The sequence below is a fragment of the Lipotes vexillifer genome, unplaced genomic scaffold, assembly GCF_000442215.2.
Source record: "Lipotes vexillifer unplaced genomic scaffold, Lipotes_vexillifer_v1.1 scaffold325, whole genome shotgun sequence".
NCBI classification, from domain to species: domain Eukaryota; kingdom Metazoa; phylum Chordata; class Mammalia; order Artiodactyla; family Lipotidae; genus Lipotes; species Lipotes vexillifer.
The window spans coordinates 2,963,634-2,972,900 of record NW_006799313.1 but is presented as its reverse complement, the minus strand read 5'-3'; positions in this window follow the sequence as shown (position 1 = coordinate 2,972,900).

Sequence of the window (9,267 nt, the reverse complement as noted above, 5' to 3'; positions counted from 1 at the left end):
GAGCCTGTGCTCCGCAACGGGAGAGGCCACAACAGTGAGAGGCCCGCGTACCGCAAAAAAAAAAAAAAAAAAAAAAAAAAAAAAAAAAAGTGTGGTCCAGCCTTGCCTGGACCTGTGCTTCCTCACTGCCACACTAACCCTTCACTGCCTGCACTATGTAGTGTTGCAGATCTGCAAAGCTCAAAGGTCATTAAAAAACTTTGTGCCCCTCCATATTTTCTGTATCAGTTAAGAATGACTTTAACTGTAGTACAGGTGGTCCAACAAGTGGCAGCTTGTGTGACACAGATATGTCTTATATTTCACAGGAAACCAGACAGGGCTCTGGGTTAGTGTTTGAGTCCCCTGAACTTTCATCATTATAAGCTGGCTACGATGGCAACTCCAAGTGTCATATCTTCATACAACTATATTTGAAGGCAAGAAGCAGCACAAAGGACAGAATTTTTCTCTTTTTCTCTTTATATGCTTCCCTCATTAGGGAAGGAAAAGCTTTTCCAAAAGCCCCCCTGCAGACATCTTCTCACATTTCATTGGCTGGAGCCAATCACGTGGCTACTCCCGGCTGTAAAGAAATTGCTAAAGGGGGGCTTCCCTGGTGGCGCAGCGGCTGAGAATCCGCCTGCCAATGCAGGGGACACAGGTTTGATCCCTGGTCTGGGAAGATCCCACATGCCACGGAGCAACTAAGCCTGTGCGCCACAACTACTAAGCCTGCGCTCTAGAGCCCACAAGCCACAACTGCTGAGCCCACATGCCACAACTACTGAAGCCCATGCGCCTAGAGCCTGTGCTCCACAACAAGAGAAACCACCACAATGAGAAGCCCATGCACTGCAACGAAGAATAGCCCCCACTCGCCGCAACTAGGGAAAGTCTGCACACAGCAACGAAGACCCAATGCAGCCAAAAATAAAATAAATAAATTTACATATATAAAAAGAAGAAATTGCTAAAGGGAGGGGGCAAGGCAGGAGATGGTTGGGAATGGCTTTGGGTAGCCAATCAGCAGTGAGTACCACAGGCTAGCCCTGCCTGGATGCTCTTTTCCTTTAACTTCCAGGAGATCTTCCTGCCTTGCCCCTCGCTGTTTCTTTGAGTTCTTCTCATCCTCTCCTCACCCTTTCAATACAGACAAATGTTCCCCAAGCTTCTCTCTACAGTCTGTTGCCCAGGCAATCTTATCTGTTCTCTTAACTTTATTACCCCTTTTCCCCCCACAAGTTGTTTTCTACTTTTTAAACAATACAAAGTTATTGGAGAGACTTGAGACAAGATAGCAGAGAATAAGGACCCTGAGCTCACCTCCTCTCATGAGCACATCAAAATCACAAATAATTGCTGAACAACCACTGATAAAAAAAAAAAAGACTGGAACCTACCAAAAAAGATAATCTACATCCAGAGACATGAAGAAACAACAATGAAACACAGGAGGGGTGCACTCATGATATAATTAAATCCCAAACCCCCAGGTGGGCTACCCAGAAACTGGAGAATTATACTGCAGAAGTTCTCCCACAGGATTGAGAGTTCTGAGCCCCACGTCAGTCTCCCCAGCCTGGGTGTCTGGCAGCAGTGGGAGCCGCCCCCATAGCATTTGGCTTTGAAGGCCAGTGGGGCTCGATTGCAGGAACTCCACAGGACTGGGGGAAACAGAGACTCCACTCTTGGAGGAAGCACACAAGGTCTCGTGTACACTGGGACCCAGAGCAAAAGCAGTGACTTCATAGGAGCCTGGACCAGACCTAACTGGTGGTCTTGGAGGGTCTCCTAGGGAGGTGGGAGGTGGCTGTGGCTCACTCTGGGGACAGGGGCACTGGTGGTGAAGGTATCAGGGAGTATTCATTAGTGCGAGCTCTCCTGAAGGCTGACATTTTGGCCCTAAGACCTGGCCCCACCCAACTGCCTGTAGGCTCCAGTGCTGGTATGTCTCAGGCAAAATAACCATCAGGGCAGGAACACAGCTCCACCCATCAACAGACAGGGTACCTAAAGACTTCCTGAGCCCACAGCTGCCTCTAGACACACCACTGACACAACCCTGCCCAAGACCCAGCTCCACCCACCAGTGGGGAGGCACCAGCCCCTCCCACCAGGAAGCCTGCACAAGCCTCTAGACCAGCCTCACCCACCAGGGGGCAGACATCAGAAGCAAGAAAACTACAATCCCACAGCCTGCAGAAGTGATTCCACAAACACAGGTCAGAACCTACGCCAGGACCAGCTGGTCTCTGGCCCTTGGGTGATGAGAGGGGATTGTGCTGCTGGGACACAAAGGACATCCCCTACAGAGGGCTAAAGTGGAGAAACATAACTAACCTTCCACATACATAAAAATACAAATAGAAATTTAGACAAAATGAGATGGCAGAGGAATATGTTCCAGATGAAGGAAAAAGATAAAACCCCAGAAGAACAACTAAGTGACGAGGAGACAGGCAATCTATCTCAGAAAGAGTTCAGAGTAATGATCATAAAGATGATCCAAGAACTTGGGAAAAGAATGGATGCACAGAGTGAGAAGTTACAAGAACTTTTTAAACAAAGAGCTAGAAAATATAAAGAACAGAGTTGAAAAATACAATAACTGAAATGAAAAATACACTAGAAGGAATCAACAGCAGAATAAATGAGACAGAAGAACGGATAAGTGAGCTGTAACACCAAGTGGTGGAAATCACTAACACAGAATAAAAGAAAAAATAATGAAAAGAAATGAGGAGAGTTTAAAAGACCTCTGGGAAAACATCAAATGCAACAAGATTCCCATTACAGGGATCCCAGAAGGAGAAGAGAGAAAGACCCTGAGAGAAACTATTTGAGGAGATAATAGCTGAAAACTTCCCTAACATGGAGAGGAAATAGTCACTCAAGTCCAGGAAGTGCAGAAAGTCCCATACTAGATTAACCCAAAGAGGAATACACAAATACATATAATAATCAAATTGACAAAAATTAAAGATAAAGAGAAAATATTAAAAGCAACAAGGGAAATGCAGCAAACAAAATATAAGGAAACCCCCATAAGGCTAACAGCCGATTTTTCAGCAGAAACTGCAGGCCAGAAGGGATTGGCACCGTATGTTTAAAGTGATGAAGGGGAACAAACTACAACCAGGAAATACTCTACCCATCAAGGCTCTTGCTCAGATTCAATAGAGAAATCAAAAACTTTACAGACAAGCAAAAGCTAAAAGAATTCAGCACCACCAAACCAGCTTTACAACAGATGCTAAAGTAACTTTATTTTTTTTTGCAGTACGCAGGCCTCTCACTGCTGTGGCCTCTCCCGCCACGGAGCACAGGCTCTGGACGTGCAGGCTCAGCGGCCCAGCGGCTCCGCGGCATGTGGGATCTTCCCGGACCGGGGCACGAACCCATGTCCCCTGCATTGGCAGGCAGACTCTCAACCACTGCGCCACCAGGGAAGCCTCTAAAGGAACTTCTTTAAGTGGAAAAGAAAAGGCCACAATTAGAAAGAAGAAAATTATGAAATGGGAAAGCTCACTGGTAAAGGCAAACATACAGTAAAGTTAGGAAATCATCCACACACAAATAATATCAAAACCAGTAATTATGAGGAGAGTACAAATGCAGAATATTAGAAATGCATTTGAAATTAAGAGATCAGCAACTTAAAACAATCATGTATGTGTGCTATATCAAAACCTCAGGGAAACCACAAACCAAAAGTCTAAAATAGATATATACATAAAGAAAACAGAATGCAAATACAATGCTAAAGATATTTATCAAATCACAATAGAACAAAAGAGAAAAGGAAGAAAAAAAGACCTACAAATCAAACCCCAAACAATTAACAAAATAGAAATAAGAGCATACATATCGATAATTACCTTAAATATAAATGGATTAAATGCCCCAACCAAAACAATAGACTGGCTGAATGGATTAAAAAAAATTTTTAAAAAGACCCATATATATGTTGTCTACAAAAGACCCACTTCAGATCTAGAAACACATATGGACTGAAAATGAGGGGGTGGAAAAAGGTATTCCATGCAAGTGGTAATCAAAAGAAAGCTGGAGTAGCAATACTCATAACAGACAAAATAGACTTTAAAATAAAGACTGTTACAAAAGACAAAGAAGGACACTACATAATGATCAGGGATCAATCCAAGAAGATATAACAACTGTAAACATATATGCATCCAACATAGGAGCACCTCAATATATAAGGCAAATGTTAACAGACATAAGAGAAATGGACAGTAACACAATAGTGGGGGATTTTAACATCACACTTACATTAATGGACAGATCATCCAGATAGAAATGAATAAGGAAACACAGGTCTTAAATGACACATTAGACTAAATGGACTTATTTGATACTTATAAAGAATTTCATCCAAAAGCAACAGAATACACATTGTTTTCTAGTGCACATGGAACATTCTCCAGGACAGATCACATGCTGGGCTACAAAGCGAGCCTAGGTAAATTTAAGAAAAGTGAAATCATATCAAGCATCTTTTCCAAACACAGTGCTATATATTAGAAGTCAACTACAAGAGAAAAAAAACCCTGCAAAAACACACAAACATGTGGAGGCTAAACAATATGCTACTATAACAACCAATGGATCACCGAAGAAATCAAAGAGGAAATCAAAAAATACCTAGAGACAAATGAAGACAAAAACACAACAATCCAAAACCTGAGACACAGCAAAAGCAGTTTTAAGAGGAAAGTTTATGGCAATACAAGCTTACCTCAGGAAACAAGACAAATCTCAAACAACCTAACTTTACACCTAAAGCAACAAGAAAAAGAAAAAACAAAACCCAAAGTTAGTAGAAGGAAAGAAGTCATAAAAATGTGAGCAGAAATAAATGAAATAGAGACTAAGAAAACAATAGAAAAGATCAAGGAAACTAAAAGCTGGTTCTTTGAAAAGATAAACCAGATTAATAAACCTTTAGTCAGACTTATCAAGGAAAAAAGGGAGAGGGTCCAAATCAATAAAATCAGAAATGAGAAAGGAGAAGTTACAACTGACACCACAGAAATACGAAGGACTGTAAGAGACTACTATAAGCAACTATATGGCAATAAAGTGGAAAACCTAGAAGAAATGGACAAATTCTGAGAAAGGTACAATCTCCCAAGACTGAACCAGGAAGAAATAGAAAATATGAACAAACCAATCACAAGCACTGAAATAGAAAGTGTAATTAAGAATCTTCCAGCAGGGAGATTGGTTCAAGATGGCGGAGTAGAAGGACGTGCCCTCACTCCCTCTTGCGAGAGCACAGGAATCACAACTAGCTGCTGAACAATCATCAACAGGAAGACACTGGAACTCAGCAAAAAAGACACCCCACACCCAAAGACAAAGGAGAAACCACAATTAGATGGTAGGAGGGGGCAATCACAATAAAATCAAACCAAGAAATGGACAGTAACACAATAGTGGGGGATTTTAACATCACACTTACATTAATGGACAGATCATCCAGATAGAAATGAATAAGGAAACACAGGTCTTAAATGACACATTAGACTAAATGGACTTATTTGATACTTATAAAGAATTTCATCCAAAAGCAACAGAATACACATTGTTTTCTAGTGCACATGGAACATTCTCCAGGACAGATCACATGCTGGGCTACAAAGCGAGCCTAGGTAAATTTAAGAAAAGTGAAATCATATCAAGCATCTTTTCCAAACACAGTGCTATATATTAGAAGTCAACTACAAGAGAAAAAAAACCCTGCAAAAACACACAAACATGTGGAGGCTAAACAATATGCTACTATAACAACCAATGGATCACCGAAGAAATCAAAGAGGAAATCAAAAAATACCTAGAGACAAATGAAGACAAAAACACAACAATCCAAAACCTGAGACACAGCAAAAGCAGTTTTAAGAGGAAAGTTTATGGCAATACAAGCTTACCTCAGGAAACAAGACAAATCTCAAACAACCTAACTTTACACCTAAAGCAACAAGAAAAAGAAAAAACAAAACCCAAAGTTAGTAGAAGGAAAGAAGTCATAAAAATGTGAGCAGAAATAAATGAAATAGAGACTAAGAAAACAATAGAAAAGATCAAGGAAACTAAAAGCTGGTTCTTTGAAAAGATAAACCAGATTAATAAACCTTTAGTCAGACTTATCAAGGAAAAAAGGGAGAGGGTCCAAATCAATAAAATCAGAAATGAGAAAGGAGAAGTTACAACTGACACCACAGAAATACGAAGGACTGTAAGAGACTACTATAAGCAACTATATGGCAATAAAGTGGAAAACCTAGAAGAAATGGACAAATTCTGAGAAAGGTACAATCTCCCAAGACTGAACCAGGAAGAAATAGAAAATATGAACAAACCAATCACAAGCACTGAAATAGAAAGTGTAATTAAGAATCTTCCAGCAGGGAGATTGGTTCAAGATGGCGGAGTAGAAGGACGTGCCCTCACTCCCTCTTGCGAGAGCACAGGAATCACAACTAGCTGCTGAACAATCATCAACAGGAAGACACTGGAACTCAGCAAAAAAGACACCCCACACCCAAAGACAAAGGAGAAACCACAATTAGATGGTAGGAGGGGGCAATCACAATAAAATCAAACCACATAACTGCTGGGTGGGTGACTCACAAACTGGAAAACACTTATACCACAGAAGTCCACCCACTGGAGTGAAGGTTCTGAGCGCCATGTTAGGCTTCCCAACCTGGGGGTCTGGCAATGGGAGGAGAAATTCCTAGAGAATCAGACTTTGAAGGCTAGCAGGATTTGATTCCAGGACTTCGAAGGACTGGGGGAAACAAACTCCACTCTTGGAGGGCACACACAAAGTAGTGTGTGCATCAGGACCCAGGGGAACGTGCAGTGACCCCCATAGGAGACTGAACCAGACCTACCTGCTAATGTTGGAGGCTCTCCTGCAGAGGGGGCGGGTGTCTGTGTCTCACCGTGAGGACAAGGACACCGGCAGCAGAAGTTCTGGGAAGTACTCCTTGGTGCAGGCCTCCCAGAATCCGCCATTAGCCCCACCAAAGAGCCTGGGGAAGCTCCAGTGTCCGGTTGCCTCAGGCCCAACAACCAACCCAGCCCCACCCATCAGCAGAAAAGCAGATTAAAGTTTTACTGAGCTCTGCCCACCAGAGCAACAGCCAGCTCTACCCACCACCAGTCCCTGCCTTCAGGAAACTTGCACAAGCCTCTTAGATAGCCTCATCCACCAGAGGGCAGACAGCAGAAGCAAGAAGAACTACAATCCTGCAGCCTGTGGAATGAAAACCACATTCACGGAAAGACAGACAAGATGAAAAGGCAGACGGCTATGTACCAGATGAAGGAACAAGATAAAACCCCAAGAAAACAACTAAATGAAGTGGAGATAGGCAACCTTCCAGAAAAAGAATTCAGAATAATGATAGTGAAGATGATCCGGGACCTCGGGAAAAGAATGGAGGCAAAGACCAAGAAGATGCAAGAAATGTTCAACAAAGACCTAGAAGAATTAAAGAACAAACAGAGATGAACAAACAATAACTGAAATGAAAAATACACTAGAAGGAATCAATAGCAGAATAACTGAAGCAGAAGAATGGATAAGTGACCTGGAAGACAGAATGGTGGAATTCACTGCTTTGGAACAGAATAAAGGAAAAAGAATGAAAAGAAATGAAGACAGCCTAAGAGACCTCTGGGACAACATTAAATGCAACAACATTTGCATTATAGGGGTCCCAGAAGGAGGAGAGAGAGAGAAATGACTCAAGAAAATATGTGAAGAGATTATAGTCGAAAACTTCCCTAACATGGGAAAGGAAATAGCCACCCAAGTCCAGGAAGTGCATAGAGTCCCACATAGGATAAACCCAAGGAGAAACATGTTGAGACACAATAATCAAATTGGCAAAAAGTGAAGACAAAGAAAAATTACTGAAAGCTGCAAGGGAAAAATAACATGCAAGGGAACTCCCATAAGGTTAACAGCTGATTTCTCAGCAGAAACTCTACAAGCCAGAAGGGAGTGGCATGACATACTTAAAGTGATGCAAGGGAAGAATCTACAACCAAGATTACTCAACCCAGCAAGGATCTCATTCAGATTTGATGGAGAAATCAAAAGCTTTACAGAAAAGCAAAAGCTAAGAGAATTCAGCACCACCAAACCAGCTCTACAACAAAAGCTAAAGGAACTACTCCAAGTGGGAAACACAAGAGAATAAAAGGACCTACAAATAACAAACCCAAAACAATTAAGTAAATGGTCAGAGGAACATACATATCAATAATTACCTTAAACGTGAATGGATTAAATGCTCCGACCCAAAGACATAGACTCACTGAATGGATACAAAAACAAAACCCATATATATGCTATCTACAAGAGACCCACTTCAGACCTAGGGACACATACAGACTGAAAGTGAGGGGATGGAAAAAGGTATCCCATGCAAATGGAAATCAAAAGAAGCTGTAGTAGGAATACTCATATCAGATAAAATACACTTTAAAATAAAGAATGTTACAAGAGGCAAGGAAGGACACTACATAATGATCAAGGGATCAATCCAAGAAGAATACATAACAATTATAAATATATACGCACCCAACAAAGGAGCACCTCAATACATAAGGAAACTGCTAACAGCTCTAAAAGAGGAAATCGACAGTAATACAATAACAGTGGGGGATTTTAACACCTCACTTACACCAATGGACAGATCACCCAAACAGAAAATTAATAAGGAAACAGAAGCTTTAAATGACACAATAGACCAGATAGATTTAATTGATATTTATAGGACATTCCATCCCAAAACAGCAGATTACACTTTCTTCTCAAGTGCGCAAGGAATGTTCTCCAGGATAGATCACATCCTGGGTCACAAATCAAGCCTCACTAAATTTAAGAAAATTGAAATCATATCAAGCATCTTTTCTGACCACAACGCTATGAGATTAGAAATCAATTACAGGTAAAAAGAACATAAAAAACACAAACATATGGAGGCTAAACAATACATTACTAAATAACCAAGAGATCACTGAAGAAATCAAAGAGGAAATCAAAAAATACCTAGAGACAAATGACAATGAAAACACAATGATCCAAAACCTAGGGGATGCAGCAAAAGTACTTCTAAGAGGGAAGTTTATAACAATACAATCTTATGTCAAGAAACAACAAACATCTCAAATAAACAATCTAACCTTACACCTAAATGAACTAGAGAAAGAAGAACAAACAAAACCCAAAGTTAGCAGAAGGAA